Genomic DNA, 19209 nt, shown 5'->3' with positions numbered 1-19209 from the left:
GGCGTGGCGTCTACCGACTCTCAGTTTTGTTCTTCATAAAATTTGATTTTTCGTAGTTGCTTAGTTCTTGTACTTAATCAATTTACGTAATTATTGAAATATGGCATCTTTGTTCCATGATGGTTATATCTACAATTACATAAATGCAACTTTGTCTGTGTGTGTGAGTTCGTTTCTTTATATTCCGAAACGGCTGAACAGATTTCCTTTAAAATTTAAAGAACTTAAGTGTATAAATCTGGGTGTGATCTTAGCAAAGTTTTGTCTCAGAATACCCCTGATAATTACGGATAATCGATAGTCGAAATCGTTATTTTAATTTATCTATCATCGGTAAAGATATTTTTCCATGCTGTCGCTTAGACACAATAATAGAACAATGGGCCGTGAAAATTCTACTGTGGGTAAGTTGATAGCGTGTGTTTTTATTTTTTATTTTTTTGCATAGTATGGTTTGTAGTTTCAAACTCCGCACGTAAATTAATTTTTTTTCATGAACTGCAAAGAATATTATAAGACTTGAAAATCTAAGTGTTTTTTTTTTTTGCATGATGTGGTGTGTAGGTTCAAACTACGCACGTAGATTTCTTGATATTTTTTCTGTAAACTAGAAAGAAGTTTATATAAAATAATGTTATAAAATAAACAATACGTACTCTAGAGTGCAATGTAGAATAAGATATATTTATGACTAAGTTACTGCATGGAGGCATGTGTAGCTTCCCCTAGCAGACATCACAGATTTCGATGACAATAAAAATATAGGAGTGTGAAATATGTCTTGATCCTCATTTAATCCCGGCCAACGTCGGGCTTCCTTGTTAGTATATTATTAGGACTTATCCGTATTTTCTGTGTTTTTGTTTTTTGTGGGGCTTTTTTGCGTTAAGGCGAATTTAAAATGAAAATCTAAAATTTCTTTGCAAAAATGAACACACGTACAAGCTATATATCACTTTAGTGATAAGCACCTGTTACCAAACAAACACACGCACAGACATCCTTTTCACGTTATCAAAACAATTTCGCTGCCATCATATTTCTCTAGCTAACGCAGATGTGAATGTTGATCTAAAAGTTGTTGGTTTGATCCCTACGGGTTATACTTTTGTTTTTAGTTTTTTTTCGAAACAAACACAGTACCAGGTGACATATGTCAAATATAAATTGTATGAGATTACTTATATCTAATGATACCAAAACGATGCTCATTTTTGCTAACAATCATAAAAACATTTTCACCCATAGCTTGCCAGGGAAAACAGTACTCTTACTGATACACGAACTTTAAACCTCTTTGGCCTAATATTAACCGGCAACATGCATTGGAATAAATACATAAAATTCTGTCAAATTGGCTTCAAAATAGGTTGCTTGTCCTTTCCGGACTCATAAACTTTTCATCCCGGCCAGTATATTGTATCTTTATAATGTCACAATGTGCACGTGCGTGGAGATCTGGAATAAGGCATATTTGATAAGTTACAAAATATATCGCGAATATTATAAGCCATATTCTGACTACTAAATCCGTGTTCCATCGCATCAATGTTGAATATTCGTGTTTCATTTACAATTACTTCTACGGAAATAACTTCAACAAAATTAATGCACTTATTAACTTTCAACGCACTTTCAATCAACACATGCGACTAGTAGTAAATCTCATCCGTCACTGTAAAGGATCACATATACTTAAAAATATCGATTCTAATAGTTCCTAACCTTGGTTCCGCTTGCTCTTTGAATGCTATCACTGTGCCCCTTTCTCAAATTATACCAGCAATAATCCAGTCAATCTAGCTGATTTTTTTTTTTTTTTGCTGAACCTCAAACAAGGGTTTTTAACTTTGATATTGAGCATGAAAACTCCTCTTTCAGAAAAAAATTACCAAAATTACCCTTTGCAATATGGGCCAACGGCCGCCATCTTTAAAGAGTCAGTTCTCTCAACTCAATTACTGTAAGTTTATTTAAAAAAACAAAAAAAAACAAATGTGGCAATGCAAAATTGGATAAAATCAACAGTTTTCATAAAGTGTAATATAATTATAACTGCTTAGATTTGGTTTGGTTTGCTCTGAAACTAGGTACTTGATAAAGTCCATTCAGTGAAAGCCGTTCTATGTGTGGGTTCTTGATTGAAAATCTAAATAAGCATGGCTTCTTTTCACCCTACTCCGACGTCTAGCCATTCGAAGGAAGCGCTGCTCTTGTTCATGACGCTGAAACTCTCTCCTTTGCTGAAACTGAATTTGTGCAAGTCGTAGCTTATAATGTGGAACATATTGTAAGGAGTATTGATGGATTCAACACATTCAACTGTATGGGTACCATAGCATCTTTTACACTCGGGAATAAAGCAAAACCAGTTCCAAGGATTCAAAACATTTTAGAAGATATAATAAGGATTGGAAGGATCAACATCAAGTACCTAGGTTCAAAGCACATCAACAAAGCACTAGTGACATTATAAGAACTCCAGGCCAAGAATTGTTGTCGATTCTACTGCTAATGTTGACACCCTTTGGAAGGTTTCACTAATTTTACATCCGTCCGGACCCGGATAGGCAGGCTTTATGCAGTCAGTGCACAAAGGAACATATTCTGGAAAATCAGTCACAGTGTTCTTGCTTATGATCGACATGGACCCCGGTAACCCAACCTGCGAGTACTCAACGGTATGTTGCCTTAGTGATTTAGCTAGGAAAAACAACATTACCCCACGTCTTCGATTAGCCATTTTGGTACAAAGCAACAACGATAATCGAATCACAGCCTAATTCCAATCACTTAAAATCATTTGTCATGCGAATTGCTGGGCTCGATACACAGATGAGCTTGCTGGGGTCAATTGGTTATTTAATGACATATTCTAGATTTCAATAATTTTTTTGAACTTGTGTATGCTGAAAACACAGTCAAGCACATGCTAAGTGGCAAAGCAATCTTAAAAGCCATTCGTGCTCACTTCTGAGTTGATGCTGCTCTGAATGCTATTTTTAGCGAGAGCTTATGATTTGCTAGTTTCACATGTCACTGAAGATAATCAACCCAACACTGATGCAAAAGAGTCAATTCCTCACAATGAAGACCTGAAGGAAGCTCAGGGGTTATTGGAGGAAGGTACCCTTGATGGGACTAAGACAAGATAATGATCTGTCATCAGGAGATGCGATGGTTGCTAAGCGAACAGCAAACTTGTGGATTACATACATAGATATGGTGAACACCCTGCAATTGTTTATCAAGGCAGAGCGCACCAGGAACTGGTAATTGCACGCTGACGCTGAAAGGAAAATGCTGCTAATATTCGCTGCAGCAGGATAGATCATATGTGCAAAGTCGGTCTACTTTTACTTGCAGAAACTGGAGAGTCTGTAGAAAAGACATCCTGAAGTGTATCAGAAATTTTCTGAAGGATTCCATGTGATTAGACGGAGTGATCGCTACTGGCCTGGCTTATCGACAAATCTGGTTATTGAGCAGCTGCGGATGAGAAGCATGAAGATATCTACAGGTATTACTCATGGCAGAGGAATGGACGAAATTCAACAATTGGGCTGGACGCTATAACTGCTAGCGTGCGCTGAAATCAAGATTACAATGCAAGACTAGCAGGCATTCGTTATGACACTAGTGATCAGTACCAGGAGGCTACTTCAACAAGAAAACAAGGAGATGTGAGGAATACGTGGAAGCTCCTTGCGTTTCTCCAGGCGTATGACCCTTGCACGGAAAATCTGTCTATTCACAGCATTTCAAGTGGGTAACTGGAAACAAAAAAGTGAATGTGGACAGAGAAAACTCCATAGGAGAGGCAATAATATATTCAATGGTTGGAGAAAATGCCCAACAGTACACTTAAAAAATAATGCGATTACACTTGGGTCCAAAGTTTCGCTCAGCTAAGATGAAGGAGTTGCGACTGATCACCTAACACCTATTCCAGAGACTGTATGCAATGAACTCTCAACTCAGCAGTATTTCCAGTATGAGCTTTGTGGTTACCAACCTGCACTTTTTAATTATTATGGAATACCGCGAAATGCAAAAGAACCGCCTTTGACTGAGGCAATATGGGAACTGACTTCCCATGTACAATCAGGTCCACATTCTTCAGACTCACAGTATCTCTTGGATGGTGGAGCACTACTTCAATGCCACCTATTGCAAAAGATTACACATTTGATGAGATTTGTGCCCAAAACCGCAGATATGTCACAACGAGATGTGGATTCTCTTTGATGAGTATGAAAGTGGTTCATCCATTAAAGATGCGACTCACCGAGCAGGGGGCTCTGTTGGTGTTAATGTGTCATTGGTTCCTTTCATTGTGTTCTAATAAAAAAGGATGTTTTCCTTGCTAATTAACAAAACAAAAATTGTTCATCAACATGCTGGGAAAGAGTTTGAAGGAAGCGTGTTGTAAAGTATTCCATGCATCTGGAGACGCTGAGATATTCACTGTGAAGACTGGTCTAGAACTAGCAAAGACAGGAGAAACCATTGCGATAGCATTAACACGGGCCTATTAGTACTTCCAAGTCATCATGCTAAAAGAGATGACCATTACAATATCTTCCTCATGCCACAACCAAAGGCTAGTGAAAAAAGAGTGAAAGTCTGGAACATCAAAGAGAAACTCTTTGGGAGATGAGTTCAGTTCCAACATTTCCGTCATTCATGCACTACTTGGTTGTGATTCTACATACAGTGTTCACGGAATTAAGACTCCTTCCAAAAGATTATGAACAATAGAAACGTCCGCAAACTGGCATAAGTGTTTGGCAAGAATAGCAGTGCAGAAGAGGGTATTTGTAAGAGTATCTTATGTAGGAGACGGGGAGTCTCGTCGTGGGCGACGAAGCGTTTCACTGAAGAACCACGGCAACACACAGCAAACCAACAAACAATGACAGCCACGGCACGAAGGTAACTAACAAAGCTCAGCTGACTGCACGAATAGAAACGGAACCCAACGGTCACTGTACTGATCGCCACGAACGTCAGAACCCGACTGCCTCGCACCTCCAATGGACCGATTTTTATTACTCAAGATGGCCTAGCTAATATGCATCCCCGCGAGATCTCGCGCGATCCTGCGAGATTCCGTCTCTAATAAAAGTAGGCAGGCGCCATCTTGAAACTCTTTCTTCCGCTGCCCCGACCACAGGATCAGCCACCACCCCACACGCCAGGCACACACGGACCCTCTTGCGCCGAGGGCTACGGTTAGTCTCACACTCCCCCTGGTCTCCAGATCACATACGTGACACGGCGGACGTGGCCGTTTGATTCGAGCACTCCTGCGGAGGGATATTGCCGGGACTTCCTCATCGGAGCTCTCAGAAGTGGCATCGGAAGCATCAGCGTCAGCATTAGAGCTCGCAGTTGAGTCATTAGGTCCATGGGGCACAGGTTGGATCCATCGCTCATCGTCGGATGACTCGCTCCTTCCACTGCTCGCAGTTGAGTCACCAGGTTCGTGGGGCACGGGTTGGATCCACCGCTCATCGTCGGATGACTCGCTACTTCCACTGCTTGCCGATTGGTCAGCGCTCAGAGCGGGCCGGACATCCCTTACGTGGCGCGGAGTATCATCGACTAGTATGGCCTGTTCACTGATGACGCCGGTGACCCGCCCCCTCCAAAAGCTGCTGGTGCACCGGCCGCCGGGTGGCTTCACCCAGACGGTGTCTCCCACTTGGTGCGCCCCCTGGGGTTCTCGTTGGTCGGGTAGACACACTTCAACGTCCTTGACGCGCACGTGATAGTGATGAATCGCATCAGCGGGCGTACTGCCGCCAGTCCCGGTGTCCTTAGGCGTTGTGTTGTATCTGTAAACCGCCTCCGCGATCGTACACTTCTTCCTGGCCGCGATCCTCTTCACGGTTCGGTGGCATCGCTCTGCTATACCGTTGCCACTCGGCACATACGCGCATCGGTGTCGGAAGCGGATCCCCCAGTTGTCCATAAAATGCCTAAATTCCCTGCTGCAGAACGCCGTGTCGTTATCCGTGAGGATCTCCTCAGGCGACCCCCTTTCGTAGAATATGGATTCCAATTCGTGGATGACACTGGTGGAATCCTGCCTTGCCAATTGGCGCCAAATCGCGAACCTCGTTGGCCCGCAGTCTATCAGCGTGAGGAAGTGTTGGCTGCCGTAGTGGGTTATATCCATACCCAACCGACTCCAAGTCGCGTCCACTCCCAGCTGTCCTTTCCGCCATCTGGCTGGGGCGGTGTCGATGGACTGGCACGTTTGGCACTCCCTGCTCTTACTGCGCTTTTTGGTATTGATGGTCTAGCCAACTTCACAAAGTAGTAGGTCCGTTGTACTCCGGGGTGCCCACTGTCGTGATGTATCTTCCTGATTTCGTCCTCCTCGACGGAGGCAGCACACAGAGGCAATGGCTAAGCTTCTTTCTTCATAGCCTCATACCATCTCCGTGGTACCCGAGTGAGCTTGTCGGCGAGGTTGTAGTCCGAGGTGACGAGCACTACGTCTACGGACAGGTTGTACTCCGTCACCAGTTTTTTCACAGTCTCGAGCCTCCGTCTTATCAGCATTTCGCTGGCTGCCTTGGTGCGTGCCCTGGCCTTGCTCGTGAGTGTGTCCGACACCCAGTGGTGCACGCAAAGTGAGTCAGTGTGCACACGCAGTTTCTTCACTTCCCATTGAAGTGCCAGGTTAATGCCCTTTATTACAGCGTCGAGTTCTGCCAGGTTGATATGGGCAGCATCATTCGCCGGTCGCAGCCAGCAGGCATCCTCAACTATGGCCCCATCTTTCTCCAAAACTACACCGATCGCTAGAGAACTTGCGTCCACCCACACGCTCAGTTCGTCTCCCTGCACGCACCAGTCCCCTGTGGCGGGGTCATTCTTTTTCACACTAGCGACGGTCTCCTTTAACATTCGAACCAATAGTTCGTCGGTTATCTCATCGTCCCAGCCTTTGGTGACCGCATTTGCCCTCCTTTTTATGACGCCTGTCGCTGCACGAACCCATCCGCATACTGGAAGGTGCCCCACAAGTTTCCCGCACAGGGAGAACACGGCACGTCTTGTATAAACGTCGGGTACGTCGGGAACTGCGGTTCCACGCCTCCACTTCGGGATCCCTCGCTCCTCTTGAACGCTCAAGCCCAATATGCGGGCACCATCCTCAAGCCGCTCAGAGTCCTTGCAGTTTAGACCAAACTCGGCAAGTTTGGCTCTTACGCGCGAAGAGGACACGATATCTTCGTTCACGTATATATCGTCAATATACGCCGATGTTCCCTTTCTGATCCATTCTTCTTGTGACAACACGGCATTGACGATAGCCTTCATTATCTGGGGTGCTACGTTTAGCCCAAATCCGAGTCGCGTAAGACAGTATCTCTTTCCGGAAAACATCACTGTCTGGAAAGGCCACATCGCCTCGCCGATCCGGACCTGCAAGTATGCTTTTCTCAAGTCCAGTAGGGACACATTGGACCCCTGCCGGCGTGTACCACACCCACGCCGCAACACATTCGTATTTTTCCAGTGATGGTAGTTATCCTGACGTTCTTCTTTTTCCACGCCCGACAGAAGTCCGCACACACTATGGTGCGGGAGCAACCGGAATCAAGGAGGGCTGAACATAACATGTCATTAACTCGGACCTGAATGACAGGGAGCGCCTTGTTTATTTTCTGTTCGGGGAAGAGGTCGGCACTGGCACCTTGTCCCCGTCCCCGTTTCCCGCACAGTCTCGGGCCATGTGCCCAGTCTTGTTACAGCGGTAGCAGCGAACAGCCGTCGACCGCCTTCTACAATTTCTTGCCATGTGGCCCCGCCCGTTGCATCTGTAGCAGATGACATCACCTTGCGGGCTGGGTCCCTGAGACAGTCCTTCGCCACTTGGTGGGGCCTGTGCGACGGCGACTACCGGTTCCTGCACCGTCGAGTCATCCTTCATTATTGTCCTGGCTCTGTCCACTAGGTCACTCAGCGGTAGTGAGGACATGGTAGAGGTTGCTCGCAGGAGCTGCTTTGCTCCAGCGGGGAGTCCTGACAGGAATTTGTAGGCTAGGGCCCTCTCGGGAAGACCGCCGAACAACACCGTCAGCTTCTTAAGTTCGGCGAGATACACGTCCACAGTTTCGCCCAAGCGTATAGACCTCGTCTCAAACTGCTCCCATGCAGTGGCGGGGTCAGTGGCGAACGCCCTGTACAACGCCGCCTTGATACTCGAATAGTCACACTTCTCCTCAGCGCTGAGTTGCTGATATACAGCGAAGGCCCCGCCGGTCAGCCGCAGAGGAATTACGCGCTCGACATTTTTCACGCCGAATAACTGACAAAGTAACTCGACCTTCTCAACCCAGCTGAGTACCGGGTCGGATCCTTCGAATTCCGGTATCAACTTTAGATCGAACCTATCCGCCATTGAAGAAAAGAAAACCAAGTTCGGAGTGGGGGGGGGCGAAATAGCTTGTAAGAGTATCTTGTGTAGGAGACGGGGAGTCTCGTCGTGGGCGACGAAGCGTTTCACTGAAGAACCACGGCAACACACATCAAACCAACAAACAATGACAGCCACGGCACGAAGGTAACTAACAAAGCTCAGCTGACTGCACGAATAGAAACGGTACCCAACGGTCACTGTACTGATCGCCACGAACGTCAGAACCCGACTGCCTCGCACCTCCAATGGACCGATTTTTATTACTCAAGATGGCCTAGCTAATTTGCATCCCCGCGAGATCTCGCGCGATCCTGCGAGATTCCGTCTCTAATAAAAGCAGGCAGGCGCCATCTTGAAATTCTTTCTTCCGCAGCCCCGACCACAGGATCAGCCACCACCCCACACGCCAGGCACACACGGACCCTCTTGCGCCGAGGGCTACGGTTAGTCTCACAGTATTGAAGCCGGGGAAAAGGCTTTAGCGTGCCTGTACTATGGTACTGATAAGGAAAACATCAATCATCTCCGACCGAGGCACTTTAAGGAAAAGGTTACAAAAAGTTCAAAGTATTCTGAGGCAAAATCATTGCCACCAACGAGAGAAGCTACGAAATTCTACAACCTTCGAGTTTTCTTCCAAATTTAAGAATGGAAAGGTAAAAACCAGCTAAAACCTGACGAGTGGGGATTGAAACTTTTAGATGGTAAATTGTAACCACTGACTTGTCTCTTGCTCCTGTAAATTTGTTGGCTATAATTAGGTGTTAGTGTACTTCATGGTGTACTACGGTAAAATGCAGTTGCAGGAAACATGCCATTCACTGTTCAAACTTGTATGGTAATTGCAATGGCCTTCATTGCACTAACTGACCACAGCTAGATATTGACGATGTTAAAGTGACCTTTGACTAGTTATTGACAATAAATATGTTTTGATCAGTTCATAAATTTCTTTCTCTGAAGGTTATGCAAAAACCTTGCCCCGACATTCGACTAATTGATCATTCCTTTATTCTACATTGTACTTATTTTGTGTATATTTTTCATGAAATTTCAGGAATTAATGTGAAAACTGTTGCCTTGAAAAAGGCTACATAGTCTACTTGTCTCTTTTATATTCATATTTGTATAAGAAAAAAATCCTGAAAATGAGTAGGGGCTACTCATTTTTTGGTGTTAGTTTTTTTATTAAGCAGATAGCTACCTACCATTATAATTTAAAACATCAAAGAAAATATTAACCTGGCTTGCAGTGGGCCCAGTGTGGGTTTTCATGCAAAGGAAAATTATTTCTAATTAATTAAAAAAAATTTAATCAGGGAAAACGTTTCTTTTTTTGTCGGCAATTGTCAGGAATAATGGACATATATGTTATGAAATATCAGGAATTATATGGCTCCAAAATTTTATATTGTTAAGTTGTATTTTAACCCTCTGGACTCTAAAAGACCCTAGCAACCTAGCGAAAAGACGACATGGCCGATATCCCAACCTTTCATGATATGGTAATTGGTAATTTTGTTAATTATGTAGTGTCTTCTTTGCTAGTTATCGCATTTTACGTCAGGGTGCAAACTCAAGTTGGAGTTTAACCTTTTGAACTTTGAAAGACCGATGTATCGGCATTGGTGACCCATCAAAAAAGACCAGAAGGGCGAGATTTCGGCTTTTAACAATATGCTAATTGGAAATTTTGCTAATTACGTATCGTCTTTTTCGCTAGTTATCGCCCTTTACCTTAGGGTTTAACGGCTGAAAGATGACTGAAAGCCGGCGGCTGTCGACCCCTTTAGTCAAGCTAATTTTGTTAAAGTGTTTTTTTTATCTGAAAGAGGTTTTTCATACCCACAATGCAAGTAGAAACTTTTGTTAGAAATTTGTTTGGGTTTAGCCACAATTTGACTGGGCTACATACAGGTATTTTAATGTTATATAAACAAACATCTTGCTTATACCTGACCTCACACTAGGTTTCAGTAGAAATGGTTTCTGTTCCAGGTTTAAAAAAAAAAAAAAATTTAAATTACAAGGTGAAATTATGTTTTCCTGATTTGTAATAATTTTCGTATTTTCCACGATTGCTAATATTGTATTTCTGCTATGTCTTAAAAATAACAACACACTGATATATAAAAATAAAAGCAACATATAATTACTTTCGACGACGGTGATCGAGGCTTGGTTGTTATGAAGGAGATGCAGGAATTGAAATTTAATGGCGTGTTACTTTTCAGGCACAAGTCTTCCACTAACTCCGATATCAATTTACAGTTGCTTTTATATAAGCATTTTAGACCACCTTGAACCTCGATTTGGTACGGCATTAGGAATGTAGTTACAGTTAAAGGGCATTTTATTTGTTGATAGTCGTTTCTCTGAATTAACTTGACTTTTGTTCTACTTGATTTAACCTGTTTATACCTTTTGCCGGAAATGACCTGTCAAACATTCAGCATTTAACTTATCCTTCGACAATCGATCACGTTTGTTGTCTTTCCCCATGCATTTGCTTTTTATTATGCTCATCATCATAATTCATACGATTTCAGAAACTTGTTTATGTTGTTTCCTGCACATCGCATCCAAGTGCACCTTTCTTAAAATGATTTCTTAGTGCGCACAGCCTTGGTATTTAACAGTACTACTAAACCACTATGAATTTTCGTATTATATTTTCCTCTAAGTTTACAATGTGCTAAATATCATCGTCCTTAATAAAAGAGGGCATTCGACACTTTGAGCAAATAATTGATACAGTCATTCGCTTTTGAATTTTTATATTCGAAAAAAATTGTAACATTTATTCAAAAAGTAAAGTTTTTGGTGTGCTCGTGTGCGCTAAGATTTTACAGCAAAGCAATAGAGTTTGCGTTCATGTCAGACACACATAAACGGCTTATGAAATATTTTTCAATCATACGTTGAATGCTGATACATATAGAAAGTGATGAAACACATTAAATGTAAGAAGAAAGGGTTCAATAAAGGGAGCAGCATCTTCTTTGATTTCATCATTTTAGCTTTGATCTCGCACTAGTAACGATCATTAGTATTCCCCAAGACACAAGTACTCTCTGCAGATTTTAAGTGAAGGTTTTCGGTCCTCCTTTAACTCTTTATGATTATTTGATTGTTCTCACACAAATCATTATCAGTGATTGCTCATTGACAAGAACAGAGTTTTTTTCCTTGAAGTCTGAGTGACACCTTATCTTCCCAGATTTCTCGCACTATTTGCTGTTTTATTTTCTACAACGATTTTAAATTATATTGCGTATTTTGAGGCAGCTGTTTAGCTCTGAGTTCCGTTTTGATAAAGGCCCTTGACTTATTCTTGGATTAAATTGGTGATGTGAAAATCAATTCCACTTACTTTTCGATCTTCTCTAAATCTCTGACACTAATCGATCCACGGGATTGCTTGTCCGGTTGCAAACATACCAAATGCGAACATAAGATCATACAGCATACGAAAATACGAAAATACGAACATATCATGTAAACATGCGAACATAATACTTATAACAGCAAATATAAAGAACACGAATATATGCGAAATAATTATGATCTTTGCTTGTGTAGTCTCTAATGAAAAGAACTAACCATTGAGCTTTTCAAGATGCACGATCAATCTGACTTGCTGTAATCATAAACGAGAAATATCACTATTATATTATTCTTGGCAGTCTTCATCAACGAACACCATTTAAAAATATAACTGATAAAGCGTTTTCGAACAAAAGTTTTAACCAATATAATATCGGTTGAATAAAATCTAGAAAAACACGAATTCTCCATTTGTTTTCCACGAGAAGGAAATGTAAAACGAGAACAAATAAGATACAAATGAACACAGGAAAGGAAAAGCCAGTAAGGCGGCGACACAATCGGTTACTCTCGCGAACCAAATGTCAATAAAAAAAAAGAAATGAAAAAAGATTACTTATCGCGTAACCGCCATCCTTAGAATCCAGGAATAGATGGTGATTTCATATTAAGAAATCGGATAACACTTTGGCAGCAATAGATTTTTTCCTTCATTCTTTTTTGACAGATGTGAAGGGTGGCCTGATGGCGGTGTGTCCGTTTATAGGAAAAATTGCATTTTGGGTTAGGGTTAGGGACGATGTGTCATATGGAGGAAAGGAAGATGTATAAGGTTCTAAAAGATTGATCTGCATCTTTAAGAGAGTTTTATTTGATGGATTTCTTGTAAGCAAAAATACGTTATATTTGTTGGTGTATACGTCGCAATTAATGTTGGGACGATTAATCAGAATCAGTAATCGAAAAAAATGGAAGAAATGTTGGGGTATTGAAATCAGCGTTAAATCAGAAAAGAATTTGAGTAATTTCTGATTCGGAAAATGATTTTCTTTTAATTATTTTTGTGTAAAACTTCATTTACTATTGTTGATACTAATGATGAAATGATCAATTGAAATTATCAATGGAACCAAATTAGATGATATTAACAAATGTTGGTTAATAATTGCACTGGAGAAAATTTTAAATAAAGTGAATAGCAGGAAAACGTGAAAAATATACATGAAATACCTAGAATGATTTTATCAAATATTAGATACAATAGATTAATACCAAAACATGAAAAATTATTCGAATTAAAAAATATATTTACAGTTAAAATATATGAGGTGTCTCCACTAAATCAACCGCCAAATTAAATCCTTCCAATTTAGATGATTTTAGAATCGGAACAAATAAGTGTATTAAAATCGGGGATTTCAAACAGAATTAGTAATTGTATCGGAATCAGGAAATAACATCGAGTCATTTCATAACTAGCTTGAATACGTCCTACTTGGAATAGTTTCTTAGTCAAAATCTAGTGCAAAACATGTGTACATTAGTGTTCTCATTGTTCAGCTACCTAAAAGACGCTTGCTCTAATGAGATTTGCTAGATTACTGCATTGTTTGGTTTTACCAATCTAATACCAATATGTATTACAGCACAAAAGAACACAGGAAAACTTGGAAAAAAACTAAGAGAAATTGGAAGCGAAAGGATGGTTGAAACCACGGTTCAAAATAAAATATAGTTATATAGACAAGAGAAAGAGAGTAACCCTAGTAAAGACCAATGTCCCTAAAGATGCCTGTTTAACCAGGGCTAACAAGGATGAAGATTAAATCCCAAAGTATTATGTGTGACATGGAAAAAACTAAAACCTTGGAAATAAATCAATTATTCTAGTAATCATAACAGCTACTGAGTTCATGAAAAATAGCTTAAAAAACAACTACAGCAACAATATGTCTAATGAACCAAATATTAGAGAATTTATAATTTCACTTAAATGGACAATTAGAAACTTAAAAATTATATCTGAGTTAGAATTTTTGAAATACTGATTGAATGCATGCACGATGTCTTACTCTCGGCCTGAAGTAAATGAAAAATTAATTAGCAGAGTTATTTGAAAAATATTCGCAAGTAAAAACGGCAGAAATGAGACATATATGCATGCACGCAGTAACACTGCACGAAAAATAAATGATTACAAAACAGTTTTTTTATGTTTACTAAGTATATTTTAATACGTCATGCTTAATGTATCTATACCTCGCTTTTAGGTTTCATATGAGGTTGAATGTTTCCGATTTTAATTTACAGACCAACCCAATATAAAAGCGTTTTTTTTTTTTAATGTTTCAAATTCCATTCAGTCTCGGGGCAATGTATGTTCTTTGTATTTCTGCCTTTTTGATCATTACTGTGTGATTTAATTAGACAGCGATATTTTCTATTTTGCATGTTCTCCTTTTTTCACTAACATTTTGCCTGGTCTTGTAGTTTGACTAATTTTGCCACTTTGTAATTCCATGTCTCAGATGATTTCATGTGTTTTATGTTTCTTTACTATTTGTCTTAGTATATCGATTGCATCTGTCTTCGTACTTTTTAAGTAAAAGCTGTATTAGTTTTTGTCTATCTTTACTTTGATGTAATTCTGACGATAACGTTGTTTTGGTTAGTCGATTTCCTAAAGGAAATAAAAACATTCATTAACTCTGCCATTAACGCTATATCCGGGTGGTAAAAGACCTCTCACAAAAAATAACAACCTGCTTAATTCAATCATTATCACTAGCCCGGCTGCCAATACACATAAATCTCGCTGAAACCTACACATAACCCAAAGTTCATGTGGCAACAGCCTCTTTCTCTTATAGTCTTCTTTTAAACATAATACTAATCTTAATTTCGTTTTTCAATAGAATTCCTCCCACAAAAAAACTTGAAATAAAATTTTATGCTACGCGATCAATATTGAAGTTATCCGCTATTTAAAACTATTATACATTTATCCTCCTAAAACTGGGACTAGTAAATCTTATCTGCTTGAGAACAATTATAATTATTTAGAAAATGTTTACTTTAAAAACATGTGTGGTTATATCCCTATTTATTGCTATAGGAAAAGGAACCTAATTGATAAATTATATTTTATATGCTTAAAATAATTCAAAACATTTGAAAATATTTGTATAAAAGTATTAGGGTATTGCCTCTAAAACTATTTAGGTCAGTTATCTAATTATAATCTAATTGTTATAACGTTTCGGCCAATGTAACCACCACCTTTCTTAAAGGCAGTTCTGTCAACTCGGGAATATTTATGTCAAAAGAGATTCACTATTTACTTGTGTCAGTTTACTTGTTCCGCCGCCATTTATGCCTGCATAAATTTACTTTGAAATAGTATTATGATAACATCACCGTATAGTGTAAATTATGATGGCAAAATATGATTTCCAGCAATTTTACTACGTAAAAAAATGAAATGAAATCAGTATGTTACATTTTAAGAAACAAAAAATCAATTCACAGGGTTTTGAAAAATGTTTGTAAAATGCTGAAAAACATCGTTGACAATAAAATTATTGAAAAAAAAAGTAATCCTTTGTGCAGGATATTTTAGACGCGGCAAACTTTAAATTAACAAGTATATTTTCTTTAATTGCATATTTGGTAACTATCGGTTATTTTGACTTCGGATTTGTTTGTCAATTTATCTTAAAGGGATTGACATCCGAGTAGTGTTTGCAAGTTGCAAATGGTATAATAAATTTATTGAAGGAAATATTTAATAAGCATATAATTTTACAAAATAGACCTCTCAACTGGTCACTTCGTTCGATCGATTTAACCCATAAACATTCATAAGATACTTAACCTGTCCCTCAAGTTTACTAACAAGCAAGACTGTACCCGTCATTACGGTCTGAATATTATTATGGACGCCAGGAGTTTTAGTTTAACTTTTTCTTAGTGTGTTTAGCAATGATAGCACCAAATCTAGGCTTACTCTACCTGCCACAGGGATAGAGTTTATCTTTTTCGCACACACAGAAATAATGGTACATTATCACCCAGGCACGCAAAACAAAACAAAAACATTAGCTAAAGTTTGAAACGAAGATAGCAGACACTGAGAAGCAGTATAAAACCTTTATACAGTAAATATTGCTCGAGAGGGAACGTATTCAAGTGAAACAAAAATAAGTTTTAATATTATTATTGGATTATTTCGTGAGAAATGGACATTTTTTCTACGTTTTCTACTCACTTAAATAGAACCCCTAGATTATGTTTTCTTCGCACGTGCTTCCGGTCTGACTGAATTATTAGTAGCGATTAGTAACGTTTGCAATACTAGTTCTATTTCTCGCCCCAATATATATTAGTTTGAATGGGGAAATAACATGAGATAATTTATAGAAGGCATTATATAAATAGAATTCATGGTATAGAATTTCCTTGCTATTCACTTAGAAAATTAGACTTCTTCTTTTATATGTTTTCTCTTAACTTTTAGAGCGCCTAGAAATATTTCTACCCATGTAATTCTGCTCGGAATTAATTATTATAACTATTATCAGTAGTAGTAGTATTAGTAGTAGTAGTTGATGATGTAGTAGTAGTAGGAGGAGGAGTTTCCACATGATGTATTACCAATAATTGATCACTTGCAAGAACAATTAATGTTCCCTAGATTCAGAGTGACAACAAATCTTATCAGATTTCCAGACTTCATTTGATAGCGATCGTAAATCATTTTGTATTATCGCAGCAGCAGTTTTCCATTTTCTAAAACGGCGTACTACAGAGTAAACACATAACACACAGTTAAGAATAGTTCAGATCTTGTGTATGAGTGCGTTTCAAAAACGCCCTTCTCCCAAGACTTTTTGGATAATTAATATCTTTTTCGCTTCTGCATGATAGTCAGAGGGTCCGACCATTTTATTTTCACTCAATCTTTACTGTTCTAGATCTTTTTTTTTTACACAGTGATCACCACTTATCAAGGCCCGGAAGCTACTCAGGGACAACTACATTACGTTAGTGTGGAGATTTGATGAAGTGTTTACTTAAGGGGGTGGTTCATTAGGAATTTGTTAACGTTGGACTTGAACACATCCAAGTTTTAGTCCAGAGGGAAGCAGGCAGACGGAACAGAGTTCCACAGGCGTGCAGTTCTAAGAAAGAAGCTTTGTTCATGGAATCCGCGTTTTGATTTAGCACAGATAAAGAGTGGGGGAAATTTTTCACAGTGGATTCAGCTAGACGGGTGTTTTTCGTGAAAGATTGGCGAGGGGGAACCAGAGATTGGAGTTTAGACGAGCAACTGCCATGGAAATAACGATAAAACAAGGATAGGCTCGCAACGTCTCTTCTGTAGAAAAGGGCATCCCCCACTAATCCACGAAGTCTATTTTGTACTCTGTCAAGGCAGGATAGGCTGTTTTTAGCAGCTCTTGCCCAGATATGGCAACAGTATTCCATCCTTGGACGTACTTGGCTTTTAATTAGATAGAGAATTCCATCAGTAGTGAGATATCTTCTGGAGCGGTATAAGTATCCTACCATCTTTCCAGCGACCTTGGCAACAGACTTGATGTACGTGTTCCATTTCAGATCAGGAGTAAAGGTCAAACCCAGAAGCTTGTTAAAACACGGGGCCTCACCCAGACGAGAACCATCCATCACAATTGATGCCAGATTGGGATCAGAGCGTTGATGATGTAAGGATAGGAGTTTGGTTTTGGATGCATTAAAGATAACCAGCCACGAGATGGAGTTTGTCGATGTCGAATGTCGCCAGAATTGCGTCGATCAGCTCTTTCTCTACGTGAAATGCGTCTTTAAAAGCATCTGAGTAACGTTTGTTATTGTTTTTAGTGACGATAATGCGTATATTTTCTACCTCGTATGATATATTCGATATCATTTATTTTTGTTATTACATTTTCACCCCAAACAAGGCACATTGCAATTTTGATGTAGGGGGCTACTATCAGGGACATCAGTTGGAGGAGTACTATGAAGGGAGTTTATCAGCAAGATGTCTGTTCACATTACACTTCAACTACTGCATATCTGAACAGTTGGGGAAGCCGGAAACCGGAAGAGAATTCCAAAGTCTTGCTGATCTGGGAAAGAAGCTATTAGAGCAGAAGGCCTTCCTACATCTAGGGATATCTACTGCGTAGGGGTGGAACTTTGCTGCTTGTCGGGTTTGCCGGGGGTATTATCGTCGAGGAGGCACAGGGGCGTGTAGTTCGGCAGAGCATCCACTAGTAAAATACTTGTAAAACAGGTAGAGGGCTGCAACGTTTCATTGATGGGACAGGAGCTGAAGCTTAAATGACAATGCGGAACCTATCATGCTGGCGACTCTCTTTTGGACCTTATCCAGAAGCGAGAGACTAGTAGCAGATGCATCAGTACAAATATGACAGTAGTACTCCATACATGGGAGAATGGTGGCTTTGTATAGGTGCAGGATACTTTCAGGCGTAAGTAACTTTCTAGCACGGTAGAGAGAGTCCAGCTTTTTCGCAGCAGCCTTGACAATGATCTCGATGTATCTATTACAACCCATGTTTCCTGTGAACGTTAACCAATGAGCCTGAACGAAGTATTTTCAGGTAATGTATTTTTAGCCATATCTATTGGTGGTTGGTAAAGTTTCATGTAATTATTAAAGGAAACAACTTTGTCTTTGCAGCCTTACACGTTACCATCCATTTTTCACTCCATTCCACTACACACTGAAGGTCTTCCTCTAGGTCTTCCGTCATTACCTTAGACATGTGGTCATTAGTTTTACCTACGTGCCTGCGTTGTGTCGTCGGCAAATATACCCATCTCAGAGACAATTTATCAGGTAAGTCATTTATGAATATCAGAAACAACAAATGTCTAAGGATCGATCCCTGAGGCACACCCGCGTTTATATCAATTTTTTGGACATACGCTCATCGCGGACAACCTTGATTTTCTCTCATTTAAGAATGATTTAATTATGCTAAGCATTCTTCCGGTAATACCATAGGATTTATTTTCATGAGAAGACCATCGTGCTATACCCTGTCTATCGAGGGCTACTGTCCCCCTCCCCTGCTTTATCCAGTTCTTGGTATAAACTTTCAGAGATCACAGTTAAAATATCTGCAGTAGAAAGAGCTTGACTAGTAGTGTACTAGAGCTTGATTAATAAATGACTCAAATATTTTGGCGAAAAAGGGGAGGGGGATAATTGGGTGATAATTGAATGGGCCAGTTCTTTTGCCAGAGTTTTTGTAAACTGGTACCTCAGAAGCAGTTTTCCAGCAGCCAGGAAAGCAAGATTTTTTGAAGAGTTTAGAGAAAAGTAGAGCAACCTCAGCGGAGCAATTTTTAATAACACAGCCGGGATTTGGTTTACTGTCAACTTTTGTTTAGTAATATTCCTAAAT

The sequence above is a fragment of the Euprymna scolopes genome, chromosome 1 (genome assembly GCF_053919585.1).
Source record: "Euprymna scolopes isolate OS-2025 chromosome 1, ASM5391958v1, whole genome shotgun sequence".
Lineage (NCBI taxonomy): Eukaryota > Metazoa > Mollusca > Cephalopoda > Sepiida > Sepiolidae > Euprymna > Euprymna scolopes.
This window is presented reverse-complemented; position numbering follows the sequence as displayed.